This window comes from Tetrao urogallus (genome assembly GCF_951394365.1).
Source record: "Tetrao urogallus genome assembly, chromosome: 4".
Taxonomy (NCBI): domain Eukaryota; kingdom Metazoa; phylum Chordata; class Aves; order Galliformes; family Phasianidae; genus Tetrao; species Tetrao urogallus.
In genome coordinates this window covers 32,770,477-32,786,202 of record NC_136817.1, presented here as the reverse complement: position 1 = coordinate 32,786,202, position 15,726 = coordinate 32,770,477, and the positions used below count along the sequence as shown (strand labels likewise).

Below are 15,726 nucleotides of genomic sequence, written 5' to 3'. Positions count from 1 at the left end.
TCAAATAAGGTTTTATGCAGGCAGGAAAAAATACATGGTTTGAAATTCTTAATCACCTTTTCTGTGTCATGTTCTAGAGAAGCAAGATTGTATGATAGCTGTTGTCCTTCTGTTGTTACATAGTTGCTGTTATCTGTTTTGAGCAGATTGCTGACATAATGGCCGATTTATGGCGTAGCTATTGAAGGCAATAGGAATTATACCAGAAGGAGTTTTGGTGCAATTTAATTATGATTTCACTACCAGGAAATAAGCTGAAGTTTGGAAAAAATATTGAAATGCTACTCTGTTTCTTTGTTGTTTGATAATATTATTTGACAAAGTGGTTATCAAATTTGTGTTGTTTACAGAGTTGTTCTTAATAAGATGCACATGTAAATCACACCAACAAATCAAAGGATCTGAGCTGTCTGTACATAAATTAGACAATTTGATAAGATGCTGTGGTATAAAGCATGTATGGCACAGAAAGTTTAGTTATGCAATACCAGTGAGGTCAGTAACTGTACAGTATAAAAATTAGGGCAGAATTTGATATGCTTTGTCTGATGATTTCATTAACTCAGGAATGTATTTGTAATATTGTAGCTGTATTTTGTCCTGTGTTAGAACTTTAAATAATGGAAAACATGGTTCACAGTATACTTTGTGAATCTACAGATAATATTGTTTCAATAAACATGTAATTTGCTAAACACAAGAAGAAGAAGTTTGAAGTAATTTTATCATGGAATCACAGAATTGTTTGGGTTGGAACGAACCCTTAAAGGCCATCTGATCCAACTCTCCTGCAATGAACAGGACACGTACAGCTACATCAGGTGCTCTTCCAGCCTGACCTTGGATGTCTCCAAGGACAGAGCACGCTTATAGAAAATTTATTTTGATTTACTATTTCCATTTTTTCATGACAAGTACATGTTCATCAGTCTGAGGAGTTGTTGGGGCAGTAGCTATGGACTTCTATGGTGTGCTTGGTTTTCTCTTTGTGATGGTTAAGGACCAAGATGGGAAAAACTTTAAGACTAACATGGTGTAATTATCAAAAGCATCAATTCTGTGGCATTGCCGTGGCTCTACATAAAAGATATTGTTCTCCAAAGTCTACAGATTGTGGGGAAATTATTTACTTTGTTGTGGGCCAGACCTACTCCGTAGAGCTTGTGAAGGGGTCATTTTCTTGCGGCTGGGCCTTTTTGGACTGGATGAGGTCAGCAGAGGAGAAGCAGCTCTGTGGCTGTGCCACCTGCAAAAGAAGACAGCTCAGGGCCACCCTCTTGTCCAAGTGCAACTTCAGTATCCAGCATAGAGAAACGCAAGGATTCCCTATGCTTTTGTGACCCTTTTTCAGCCATACAACCAGAGTACTCACAGAGGTGTTGTGGCTTCACTTCTATACCTACAGAAAAGCTGTTTGGAAACCCATCTGCTGTGTCTTAAAATTATTGCAAAAAAAATCAGCAAGAATAATGTCCCCAGAGCAAGAAGAAAAAAGCCAGAAGTAATTGTACATGTACTCCATTGCCTGTAAACATGACTGTTTTGGTGATTAGTTAGTGAGATAGGTTTGCTCCTAATCTTTTCTACATTTATCCAGCAGTAATTGGACATTCTGAGAATTATTTTGACGTAAGCTAGATGTACTATTTGTTTAGTTGCAGTCATATATTGTTTGTACAGTATATGTTTGGTTTTTTTCCTGTCTTAGCAAAGGCATCCAAGATTCTCCAGATTCTCATTAACTCAGTAGATGCACATTTTCCTTTTGTCTGCCTGTTTTTCCTTGAAATGAATAGAGCAAAAAAGGCCTTCTTTCATACTTTGCATAGTGTTCGTTATTTTCGTTTAACTGATTATGACCAGATGTATTTCTACATGAATTATTTCTGGGTCTTGAATTTGTTTTCTTTCAAAGTTAGCAGCAGCAGCTAAATATTTCCTCTCATAAATAACTCTGGGTGCAAATATACCAGTAATAGGGGGTACTAAGCATTTTTTCATTTGCAAAAACCTTTTGCTGTTGTCCTTTTCAGCAAATCATCTTCATAAATTGGGGAAGAAAGGTAGTTTCCTTTCCAGGGACAAAATAGGTCTCTATTTCTCAACATGTATACAAGATTGTCAATTTATTGAATAACTCTTGAGAATGAGCGCTCTGTATGGTTCAGGCCTGGACTAAACTTCTTGTGGTCTGATGCCTGTTTATTTCTGGAGTTCATCTTTTTTAATAAGCAGGAAAGTGGTCATCCAGGACTAAAAACAGAATTCTCAGATCAAAGACTAGACTAAACATGCATCTTTTCCTGTGGATTTGAACTGCCTTTAGGATTCCAGTCTTAAGTCTCTAGGGTGCCTCTGGATGAAGCAGAAACTGCCTCATGTTGGGGCTCTGAGTGTAAATGCATGCTTGTTCGTGTTGTAGGTGGCTGGTTCTTCTCAATTCACTCCCATTTGTCATTTTTAGTATATAAAATAGGCTAGAAAATGCATAGCAATGAGCATTTCTTGATTGAAATTTTGTGATTGAAAGTGAATTGCGACTCAGTAGATTGGCAAGTTGCATGTTGTTTTGAGTGGTGGTTAAGGCTGGCAGGACAGAAACTTCCCATGCAAATCTTCAGTGCATGTCAATGCATGCTAACTCATTAAAGTGAACCAAAGGCACAGGACAGCTAAAAGAATTAATGTAAAGTTATTTGTGCGAAGTGCAAACCCCTCAAATCTGTCAAAATTAATGAGAAGAATAAGAAGAAAAATTGCAGTTCTGTCTAGACTACTAGAGCAGTCTAGAGCTGCTAGACTGCCTTGTCTACTAGAGTCTGCCTCATGTCAACGAATGCTATAGAAAACCTACTCCTTTCTCCTACCTGAAGTGTTTGTATTTCATAGACATATTTATTTTTTTTAATGCAGCACAAAGGGTTTCATTAACAATGCAATCTACCACCACTTCAGTGTTTTTTGTGAAACGATGTTTTTAGGCCACAGTAAAACTCCAAACTTGTTAACTTCAAACTTGTTAGAGCATGGTACAGAAATATGCTTAGAGGAGTGATGCAGCCATCAGTTAACATTATTATAAAAAAATTCCCCTTCATTTCTTTTTACTGCTATTCCTGTGATCTGAATTACTGTGTGCATAACCTGCAGTGTTCTCCCTGAAGCACACTGTGAATACTTGCAGCACTTTGCCGAGGGAGATATCTGATATATCTATTTCTCAATATCAGCAATCTGTAATTCATTGTTTTAAGAAATGTCTTCTCATTTGGAGTCAAAATATCGGTCAGCAAGTACCACACAGCAGGGCATGTAATTGATTCGTGCAGCATCACTGAGATTTTCCTTCAGAGCAAGTCACACACTGCCCTGATGACCAGAAGGTAGAACTAGCAATCTTAGAGTTTCCAAGGCTTAGGTTAGGGAGAGAAAACACAAGATAAATGCTTTCTTCCTCATAAGGCTTAATTTTGGACATCTCTTCCTCAAGTTTGAGCACAGCATATTTTAGTACATAGTTGGAAATGTGTGTGTTGTGTAGGTAAGTCATCTCGCCATCACAAGGTGCCCAGCCTCTGCAGGATTGGTTGGCAATTCTAGGAAAGCTGCATCTCATCACTTAACTTCCAGCACTGCAAGGTAAAGATGTCTTTTGAAAGGAATTTGAATAATGTGTTGAAGCTTTCTTTGTGATTGAGCAGCTGATACAACAAAACAAGATAATGAATCTGAGGTTGGGGAAGGTGTTATATTTTAAATATTTGTGAGCCCGGATGTCCACACCAGTCTGTTTTTAATGCTAGAAGTATCATCCTTGGCAGATAAGTTAAAAAAAAGAAAAAGAAAAAGAAAAAAAAAGGAAAAGAAACTAACCCTTAAACATTTGCTTGTTCGCAGAAAATAATTTCCTGTTTATTTTTAATTTCTGCATCATCAAATCTCATTCTAATGAATTTCTGGTCAACTGCACATTAACTCCATCCCAAAGGGAGTGATCAGAGGGCTCAGGATAAGGCTACATATGGCAAATTCACAAAATTTGTTCCAATTTCAAAGCCATCCACTTCCTGCCTGCTTAACAAACAGACAATTAGCATTTACTGCATGCTACCAAATGAAATAGATGAGCATTTTTTTCTACAGTGCTATAAAAAGAGTGCAGCATTTCTTGGCTTCAGTGTCGGTAGCCAGTATATTCTATGCAGTCTGAATGTACACATGCACTCATAAAACAGTTTAGTTCCTTTCAAGTTCATTCCAGTTTTCAGTCAATCATCAATTTTGCTCTTTATCACACCAGCACTATAAATCTTCTCACAATTTAATATTCATTTATTCAGCTATTAAAGAAAAATGGGGCTTTTTCAGTATTAACAGATTGCGATATAATGGTGGAATACACTTAGTTCATTTGAATTTATTATTCTGTAACTTGCTGTAAAAATCAAATGCATTTTAATTAAATATCATATAAATTCTTTTAAGCTTCAAGTTTATTTGAATTTTATCTATGAAGAAAGCAAGTCAAATGCTAACTGTATAACTTAATTACATACTTTTACTTCTACTGATTTCAGAGCTTTCATTATTGTTGATATCTCTGTAATTCAGGGTTCATTGTTTTAAATGCCATTTAAGTGTTCAAGAAAAAATGAAAGGCAGCATATACTCTGCTTTATTTGAAACAATATGAGCAGTTCATTTCATTCAAACTTTCAGTCTTTAATACATCTGTTTTTGATAGGCTTGCAAGATGGAATGTGTTACACGTTGGTGGTTGTGACTCACTGAATGCTGAATTCAGGAGGAATTGGCAGAAACACTTATTATCTTCACTTTGTTTTTGTTCCATAACACAGTGGCAGTGGGTAGAAGTACAGGTATCTGGGTTTGATATTTGCTATAAACATAATGATTAAGTTAGAGTGCGTCCACAGGAGGGCCACAGGAATGATCTCAGGGATAGAATACAACCCCTACTAGACTGAGAGAGCTGGAACTGTTCACCCTGGAGGAGTTAATGCTCCAGAAGAAACCTGAGAGTGGCCTTTCAGGGGGACAATAAGGTAGACAGGGACAGACTCTTTAGAAGGGCCTGTTTTGACAGGACAAGGGGAAATGGTTTCAAACTAAAAGACTGGATATAAGATTAGATTGGATATAAGAAAGAAGTTTTTTACAATAAGGGTAGTGAAGCACTGGAACAGGTTGCTCAGAGAGGTGGTGGATGCCCCATCTTTGGAGAAACTCAAGGTCAGGCTGGACGGGGCTCCTGAGCACCTGATGTAGTTGTAATGTCCCAACTCATTGTAGAGAAGATGGACTACATGGCCTTTAAGTGTCCCTTCCAACTCAAACAGTTCTATGATTCTATACTAGTTTAAACCAATGGCTATTATTTATTTGGTGGTGGGATCTGATAAGATGTTGAATGTTGCTCAGAAGAGCACAAATACGGTTGTAAGTGGCTCAACTGTTCTAGTTCTCATTGATTTTGTGTCTTATTTCCATTTATTTTAAATTACGTTTGTCTGCACAAGAACCGAAAAAAATCATGAAAAACATGCAAAACATTTAATCTGTTCTGAGGTCGTTCATGTCTGTATGATTCATATTTACTTGCTAAATGACATAAAGGTCTAATAGTGCGTAGAAATATTTTTCTATAAATAGGATATTGTGACAAAATGTGATTTGTTCATTTTTATATGTGCTTAAGGAGAGGGGGAACTGTAAGATTATTTCACTGTGTTGGTCGTCAGTGTAGCAACAAACAGTGAATGAACTTTGAGCCTGTGGCAGTACATTTCCATTGCAGTTTTGTAGATTTAAAGTTTAAAGTTGCTTATTAACTCGAAATGATTATTTTTTCATCTTTCTGCTGATTGCAATCTAGTTTCTCAAATTGCCATAAGTATTTTTTTTTGATGACGTACCTTAGGATTCCAAAAAAGGGATACACTGCATCTCACCATCCTCTGAATTGCATTGACCAGTTAACTTCAGCCTTGGCTGTCTATTTCCACTCCCTGCTTATGGTCTTTTAGTTTCATTCATCTTCAATAGCAACAGTTTGCATTGACAAAAATGGCCATGACATCTGACTTTTGAGTTAAACTAATTAATTCCTGTTCCAATGTCTTTCCAATGGAAAGAGGCATGGAGTATGATTTTATTTCATACAAAAAATTAAAAAGCAATCTAGAGACTTCTAATCAGTCATCACTGTGTTTTTCTCCCTTTGTGAATGCTGAGTGGTATGAGGAGGGCTAATGGTTGTGAGTCGCTATCAGTGACAAAATGAGATTTGCCAGCTAAATTGCTACTAAGAGCCTCATTATAGGAGTTAAGAAGAAATCATATTACATATACATAAAGTGATTTAAGATTTTTTTTTTTTCTAAATAGAAGACTGAGAAATCAGTGCATTCTGTATTGTGTGCAGTGCTATGGTGGACAACTGCACCCCAAGCCAGCCCTACAACTTGGTAGGACCATCAGGGCAATGCCCCTTGTGTGGCAATGAGTATCCTGCACCATTCCCACCTTATTACCTGCTCACTCCCTTCATGGCAAGTCTAAAGGGAGCTTCTGCTTCCCTTCTGTAATTTGGTCACGGGCACCTTGGATGGTGCTTGTTCAAAAATTGATGTTATTCTTTGTTTATGAATGCTAATATTGTTTTTTAAACAGTATTTTTCTAATTAAAATTTTCATCTACTGAATATTTTATAGCAGAGCATCCCCATCTCTACTTCCCATGAAATTTCTTGTAATCAGACAAAAAAAAAAAACACTCTATAAAATGCACTAGAATGTCTTTGAGGCATGTCACTTTCCCAGTTCCCTTATCACCAAATGTTCAATATGAAGTTACATTGGTAATTATATTGTCACCACTGCCACTGAGCTAGCAGAGGCTTTGAGTTGCTGCTATTGTTGTAATTATTCTGAACTATTTACCTGCTTCATTTTCTTTCTTTCTACTGATTGATTACTTTCTCAGGAATTTTTAATGATTATTACACTTTTAACTAGAAAATAAAATGATTTTTATACAAAAGTTTCGCTCTGGTATTCTTCTATGCTATACTGAAGAAAGACAATGTCATGCAGATTAAACTAGACTCAGATTTGGAATTTTTGGTGATCAGGGATAGAGTAAAAAAAGGGGAGAAAGTGCAGCATTATTTGCTAGACCTCTCCATGATGCCCAGGTTTGTTATAATTTTCCTAATAAGAGTCAATATATGACTTTGTCTGGTTTCTTGAATTATGAGGACTGCTCTGAAAGTAATGCCTCCTGTTTTATTATGTTGGCTCCTGATGTCAGAGGTGGATGTTAGTGGTATGGCAGCAGAGGTTGAACCTTCCCAACCATACTCCATTATATGTTGTTGCCATGTAACAACTGGCAGTAGAGGGGCAGTCTGACAGAATGGCATCTGACATGGAAGCATGTTTGAGGCAAAGGTGTGCAATTCAATTCCTCTGTGCAGGAAAAATGACACCCAATGACATTCACAAAAGCCTGCTGAATGCTTCTGGAGACCAACCAGTGTATGCGAGTACGATAAGGTGGTAGGTGGTGCATTTCAGAAGATGAACCACATTCTGGATGGCCATGAAGATTTTCATGAGCATGGCATGAAGTCTCTTGTTCATTACTCGTGAAAATGCATAGTTAATGGAGATGACTGTGTTCAGAAATAATGGTTGGTAGAGAATTTGCTCAATCAAATAGTGTTATTGTGCTCTTTGTTGTAGTTTCTTTGGAAATAAATAGGAGACATTACTTTCAGAGCAACCTTTGTAATTTTGGCTGTACTATCTTTGTTCTCCTACCCTTTAATACAATACAGTCATTTAACTGTAAGCCATTCAATTTTTGTTCTCAAAATACTTTTTTTTTTTTCTTGATTGTTTGTGAAACTATTGAAATGCTCCAATTGTGGAAATACAATGAATGATCATTCTCTAATCTGTTCCATATGTCTAGTGGGCAAGCTTGTACATCCAGAACTTCTTGTTTCGGTTAAAAACCAGCAAGACTGATTCTGTTGCAGTTTAATATACAAGAACACTTAAAAAAATACATGCATTTCTTAAAACTTACAGCATGCCACAGCATAAACACTCCACTAAGAACATGACATATACTCTCATGAGTAACAGCAAAACAAAATAAAGGATAAAGGCAAGTAAGTTGACTATAATTCAGTCTCTCACAGAAACAATTACACATCTTTTAATCATGTATTCATAAAGATGCTTAAATGCCATGAATACTTTCTGACTTTTTTTTATAGTTTACATTTGAACGTTCATTCTGAATTTTTATTCTTTTCTGAATATGTTGGAGGACTTATTGTGCCCTAAGAAGTGAATTGGTGATTCTGTGCACTGCTGAAATTCTTCCCATGCATTTTTAAGAATCCAGAGGCTTGCTATAATAACCGGTGATGAAGAACTTTCAAAGGATCAAGAATTTGGCATGGTCAAGATAATCATTGAGAAGCCCAAGTGCTATAATGCAAGAAATAGCTGAGTTGCTATAGTTGGGATATCCAACTGAAACCTGAGCAAGTAAAGACTTTGGTTAGACTTGTGCCTGAAATACCATGAGAACAGCTCTTTTGTGGCATTTCTGCTTCCTGCCACATTAAAATTAAGATATGCAGAAATACCAGAATATCTTTCTTCTTCTTTTCCTTTTTTCTTTTTTTTTTTCCTTCTTTAATGTTTACTAAGAGTATCAAACCTCAAAGTAAGTTTTGCTTTGATTGAAGGGAAGCTTTGATTTGGTCATTCTTTGTCTGGAGTAACCCAGCTAGCCTTACTAGCAGCTGTGTGTTGCATAATTGTCAAATGCTGGTGATATTTCTGACTCGGTAACCAGGGCTTGCTTAGGGCTAGGGCACAAAACTGCATTCTTCTAATGTCCTTTGGCAGCAAGTGACTGTGAAGTGTTATCAGGTCAGTCGTGGAGTGTTCCAGAAGAGGTCTGCAGGGCAGCGTGAACCTTTGTGGTTTAACCTTTGTCCTCTCCACACAAGCAGCATAGAACTGTTCAATGCTAAAGCTAGGAAAGAGAGAAACATGTCACTCAGCCCTTTGAGAAAAAAATCTTGAATAAGTTCACTCTGTTCTTCTGTTTTATTTATATATTTATTTATTAATATATGTATATATATACATATACATACATATATATATATATATATATATATATATATATGTCTGTAGTCTCTCTTTGCTTTTCCTGCATGGTGTTGCTTTTGAATGTGTTGAAGTCAATAAGAGGTGCAAATACTTTGGGACTGGGGGAGAGAGGTGGAATACAGCACTTCAATATTGGGGTAGAATGTGGACTATTAAAAGTTCCCAGTATTGGCTCTGGAGGCCATACAGCGTAACTTCATAGGTTTATTTTGTTTCTACATATAAGGAAAGATGTAGCAGATCTACAGAAACCAATAAAAGTCAATCTCTGAATTTATACTTGGACAAAACAAACACTTCATGTTCTTTATTAGGTGACTAAGAATAGATATAGATATAAGATAGAGATATAAGCACACTTTTCCATGTATTCTTGCTATTTCTGTGAATGCCTGTTTTTTTACACATTATTTTTCTTCATTGTGTGATATCATATGTAAAAATACTGAAATTGCTTCTTAATGATTCATTTTTCTATACCAAATCCAAAGTCATGTAACTGAGTGAGAAAATTTAAAAGAGGAGAATGGAAAACAAAATTTGTAATAGAACTGAAAAACTTATAAGTGGAGTTTCAGCCTCCTTTCCACAGTTCCAGGCCAAAAATTGTGTTGGTCAGCCTCCTGGATCTTTTCTGCAGATAACAGCTTGCAGTTATAAGTGACATCGAACATTCTGAGTTTGCTGGAGATCCAAAACAATTGTCTTTATTCAAAAAGAATCTTATGACAAAACCTCATTGCTCGGATCAGTAAGTTTTTATGGAGAGATAATGTAGAGAAGTTGAAAATTATTGGGCAGAAGAATGAAGCTGAGGCATACGGGACTTCTACTTTTTGTGCAAGTATATATATTGCAATATCCAATATGCACTGCGGCAGTTTGCTGTTAGCGAGGACTTTCTTGATAATTGAAATAGATGTCATGATTGACCAAAAAGATAACCAGGACAAGATCTGCATGAAGATACAGCTGTTTAAACAAAGATACTACTACTGGGGAGAAAAGTGAATAAGGAGAACTGATGTGTCCAAAGGATTGAAGGTTTTGGCTGTTTTCATTCAATTCTGATGAGTCAGGTGTGAAAAGCAGCATAACTTTGTTTTTAAGATGCAGATTTGTAAAAAAAAGTAAAACAAGGGCCTGCTGCTAGTTTTCCCAAACCTGTGGCCCCACAGAGTTAACCTTAACATCATTTTCAAGCCTCTCAATGAACCTGTATGACTTCTGGGGCAGAGGTCAAGAAATGGCAGCAGAGTTCAAGGGCTCATCTTCATAAGAAGTCCTCCCACAGATGTGCATTTTGATGAGGTGGCATTTAATTCCTCCATGTGGGAGCAATGGCACTCGCTGACGTTCATCAATGCATGCTGAGCATTGATGGAAACCAACCAGTGGATGTGAGAACAGCGAGGTGGTGAGTGGTGTGTTTCAGCAGTGGTGGCATAAAGGTGAAAGACAAGCCATGTTCCAGATGACCAAGCAGATTTGTATAAGCATGTCATGCAGATTCTTGTTCATCACTGGCAAAAGTTCCGAACTAATGGTGTTGACTATATTGAAAAATAATGGTTGGTAGTTGAGAATCAAACTCTATCAAAGAGTGTTATTGTATTTTGTGTGTGTGTTGTAGTTTCCATGGGAATAAATAGGAGGCATTACTTTCAGAGCAACCTAGTTATTTGGAGTTTCTAGCTGAGCAGTGGCTTGTTAGCAGCCTGATAATGCTGTGAGTGAAAAACTTCTGGGCATTTCTAGAAAAAGTCCTGTTTTTTTGAATGGGAAACTAGAAAATAACACTTTTTACCAAAATTAATTCAGACTTGTATGATGTTTCTGCTCCAAAAAGGGCCACTATTAAAACTCCAGTAACTGCATGACACTAGGCCCTATAGCTTTAGTTCCTTTCCACTCTAAGAACAGTAGTTTTTTTAAAAAGCACCAATATGTGGTTTCTTGGGTGACTGTAGCAATGCTGTTTGTACCGTGCCTATGGGTAGGGAGAAGTTTGGGAAAACTTCAGTGGTGGAGTAAGTTTAACTTATTGTCCTGACAGTTGAATGTGTCTCATAATTATTAAATAAAACATCTGTAAGTTTAATTACCTGATTTATTTAATTTAGAGGTGTGATATTCACATCACTGAATTGCTAATGCTTGCTTTTTCTATCTTTATGCATTTTTTCTTTGCCTTTTTTTTTCCTGGCATGCAGTTAAATGTTCTTACCAACTCAATCCATTTGTTATTAAATGGCAGTAGACCTCATTTAATTAAATGCAAAGTTATAAACTAAATGGTTCCCAAATGTACAGTGTTTTGAGTATTTAACCAAGAAAAAAAAAAAGGCTCACTAGGAAGTGTTTGCCAAATGTTTGTATTGTTTTGGCAGGTATTTGGAATGGGTTTTGTAACTAGAGGTAGTACTAGACGCAGAAGAATTTATATCTTCATGAGAAAATCACCACTTTTACCTGGGGAGATGACATAGGGACCACATGTGTTCATGTGTCCCAGCATCCATAGGTAGGCAGTGAAAGGATGGGTGCAGGAGGGAAGGAAAGCTATGCTCTGACTGCCCTCCCCCCCCTTCACAGTGCCCTGAAGCAGTTGCACCTCTTGATGTGTTTTTGGAGCAAACCTTTCTTTCTAGCACATGTGGTGCTCTCATGGTGCTCAGCAGGGAAGGGTTGTTCCACGGTGTGCAGATTGGAGGTTGTGCCCTCTGCACTCAAGGAACTCAGTTCACCAAATGTATTTGTTGTGTGTGTATACGTCTGTCCATACAAATGCATACACACACTTAAAATCCATAGTGCCAGCCCAGCCGTGTGTTGGTCCCACCAGGCTTGCCATTTCTAGGCAGATCTGGGGGAGGTCCTAATATGTTAGTTAGTCCTATTGAAACACGGTTCAGAATAACATTTTTGAATAATCAATCTTTTTTTTTTTTTTTTAACTTTTTTTTTTTCCCTTAGGGTTTTTTTTTTTTTTTTTCTTTTAACTTTAGGAATATTAACTGAGCTACACATGTTACTCATTTAGCAGTACTGACAAAATAACCTGTGTTTCATTATGGTTTTGGTGGTGAAGGGGGAAAAAAACATAGCTGCTCATGGCTTTCCTTATCATTTTTCTTCCTTGTACCACTTTGATGTTTATCTCTAAGTTATTGTTAAGTTGGATTATTTCAGGTTTCCATGTATACAATTGTGCATTTTGATGTGTGTTTTAAAATCAGCAGACTGTTGCTTTCTGAAATTATCCGAGGTTTGAGTATTGCATTCTGTAGCCTGGTCTTAATTCCCTTTGTTACATGTGAGACTGTGCCTCTTTTTGGCAAGCAGTAAATTATGTAGCACTTAAACAATTACTTAGACAATATTGATTTCAGGATAAGGGGGAGCAGCAGTACAGCTTGATTTGCCTTTAGAAAAACAATTTTTCCATTCCCGCTTTCTAACCAGCAGATTCAGATGGGATTGTCAGTCTGTCCCCCTGCACTCAGCAAGCCTTGCAGACACTGTGGGATTGGGAGCGGGGCTATGTGCGTCCTGTCCTTGCTCATGGCCATTTGCACAGGGCTGCTGAGTGCCAGGGACATTGCGTGGAATAGGAGCTTTTTCTTGAGGAATAACATCAGTCATGGTTGCGTGCAGATAGCATACCCAAGCAGTAAATAATTGAAACATAGCCTCAACTGTTTGCTTTAACTTGCCCTTTCTCAAGTAAATTTGCAGTGATGCTTGGATTTGAAGATTTGAGCCTTCTTCTCCCAGTGCTCTGAGCTCTTAGCACGTCATGACATGTCTTTGCCTGGGCTGAGCTGGAGGGGTACCAGAGTGCACAGGCAGCTTGGCTGGAGGAGGGGCAAGGTTTGGACAGCACAGAGTGCATCTTTGTGAGCAGGAAGCCCATGCTGTCGCTGAGCAGCTGGGAGAGTGCCTGGACTCAGTGTTTATTTCATTAAGTGGAGTATCAGAATACCATTTGTGTCATTCTTGGTGATTTATGGTATGCACGCTAGGATTAAAGTGCTACAAATAATAGTTTCTGAAGTTAATTTCTGTGTACTGCTTTAGTGTTTATTCATCTGTTTCCGTGAACATGTGGAGGGATACAATTTATCAGCTGCATGTGTTTACTCATGGGCTAATGAACGTAGTTTCTCATGTCACTGGTTTTAATGAAAGCTCTGTTCAGGTACTGCTGGACTCTTAGCACGAACAGATAAATCATACTGTATATCCTCTAAAAGTAGTATTTGCAGCTCTGTCACAGGAATGTACCACTTCTTTTTAGTGGTTGTATCATCTGGGCTCTGAGAAAGGGCTAGCTGTAACCACAGCAGGTAACGTGCTCCCAGACAATGCCTTATTGTCTGCCTAGGAAAGCACATGCTGCTCTCAGAGACCTTGCATACCTACTTAGAATCAAGATTAAATTACCAACCTTTTTGGCATTTTTATGTAAAATATTCTTTATTCTGGTCTTCTCATAGCTGAAGTATGAGTCACTTGCAAGCCATACTAGATTTTGGCTCTGCTGCTTGATGAAGTGTTCTGGATGCAGTGAAACATTTAATCAAGACTCCAGGCAGAGCAGTTCCCAGTGGTCACCTTAAAAAAGGGATAGAGAAAGAAGAAACAAATTATGGCACCTTTTCTTTGCAGTATTAGGTTTAGTGTTTGTTAGGGACATCACAAGGAAGTGACTTTGTTTTAGCCTTAAATAACAATGTAAGCAGATTTCTGCCTAATTTTTCTGATAGTGTTGGTTAAATCTCTGAGTTGTACAAGTACTCTGATCTCCCGGTGTATTCTAGGAGATACTGGTGCTTTATAAAAGTGAGTTGGTTGTAAAACATCAAATTGCCATACTAAAATGTACTTAATCATATGACTTCACCTCCAAGAAAGTTATGCAGTGTTAATATACTGGAATTGGAACCCATGGATTGAAATTACCTGGGAAATTACAGCATTACTTATAAATCTTATTCATTGTGTTTATGCGCCACATTTATTTAATGGAGAAAATGAAATTGTAATAAAATGTGTTGAGACCTACATTTCCAAACAATTTTTAGGCTGGTAGTCAGTAATAACTCCTGGGAAATTATTTGAGATTGGCTCAAAAGGTTATCTTTCGCTTTGTCCATATTTGGTCTCCATGGTCTGCATTAGGGTGCTTGGAGTGGGCAATCACAGCCTGTGACAGCTTTCACATCCCTTCTTTCCTTAAGGTACTCTTTAAAAATGGACCTTTGGGCTGTAACATCTAGATCTGGCCTTGTACCTTGTTCTCCTTCTGTGGAGAGATCCCAAGTGTATTGCTTGGTACATCCATTTATTGCCTAAGCGTTTATTCCCATCACCTACAATTAAGGACTAGAAGAAGTTCCCTTTATATTCACTACATTCATGTATATATATTTTTTTTCCCAAAGATGCTACCCCAAAACTGAATGATCAAGTAGCTGCTGCTGCCCCCTGGACATTTCAGCTTCTTTTTTTCCAGTGTTGCCTCTTTTCCTAATCCTCAGCATTCCCACCATTAATACTGGAATTCTTAGCAACTTTATATTTCTATTTAACAGATTTGTTCTGCATCACAATAGCTTAATGGGATTTTTTATTGTACTAGCATGTGCCGGGATTGTTTGCCTTCTAGAAGATGGAATATTCAGATGCCTCATTCATCCTTTAAGTGAAAGTCTTGTCCCAAGACATTTTCTGGAAAGTGGGCTTTCAATCCTGTTGTGGAAATTGTAAATATATAGGGCTGTAGTTCAGGTTTCCAATCTTCCTGAGCTTTGGTATTGCTGGTTATTCAAGTAATTTTAAAAGTGTTTATTTTTTTCTCCCTCAGGCTTACCATTTCCCATCATTCTCTTTCTCTCCAGGCTGTAGCATGGTTCCCACAGAAATGAGTTACATGCCACTTCTTTCTCTTCCCTAGATCAATGTAATGAGGCATTCTGCATCAGTGAGAAGTGCCCCACTCACCCAGTCACCTTTAGGTAAAGCTGGAAAGCTGGTTCAGCATAGTCATTAAGTTTTTGTCATTCTTGAAGTCTTTTTTTTTTAGAGATTTCCTGGAACAGTGATGGTTGGGATTTTTTGTTTGTTTGTTTTTCTTTTTTTTTTTTTTCTTTATTTTTTTCTCCACATTTTCTCTCTGGAAATCCATGTTTTTTTGATAGTAGACTGATACTTAATCTGTTCCTTTGCCTTCACAGTTTGGAGGAAGCACATGCGCTGTTCCTGCAAACTGTTAGTATAGCCATAACTTCACTGATATGAATAGCCAGTAAGATTATTCATGTCAATAAAAAAGGAATCTAGATGTACATGTGTTTTTCAGGATTACTGAACCATTTCTTCCTGGATGAACTAAAGGCATAAGTGGTGGAGGCAGGAGAAAAATAACTAGTGTTGGCTATGTTCTTGTGTTAGTTGCATGCACATGTTAAATTGGCAATTTAATTTTTCTTTTTTCTTTTT

The 15,726-nt window shown here is 37.4% G+C and overlaps 1 protein-coding gene across 1 annotated transcript in view; it reads left to right on the top strand.

Annotated features, from left to right (window-relative positions):
* The window catches only part of FAT4 (FAT atypical cadherin 4), a gene marked incomplete at both ends in the record, with an annotated part of 132,622 nt that overhangs the window by 46,541 nt on the left and 70,355 nt on the right, over positions 1-15,726 (top strand). The gene's annotated exons all lie outside the window — the stretch shown is intronic.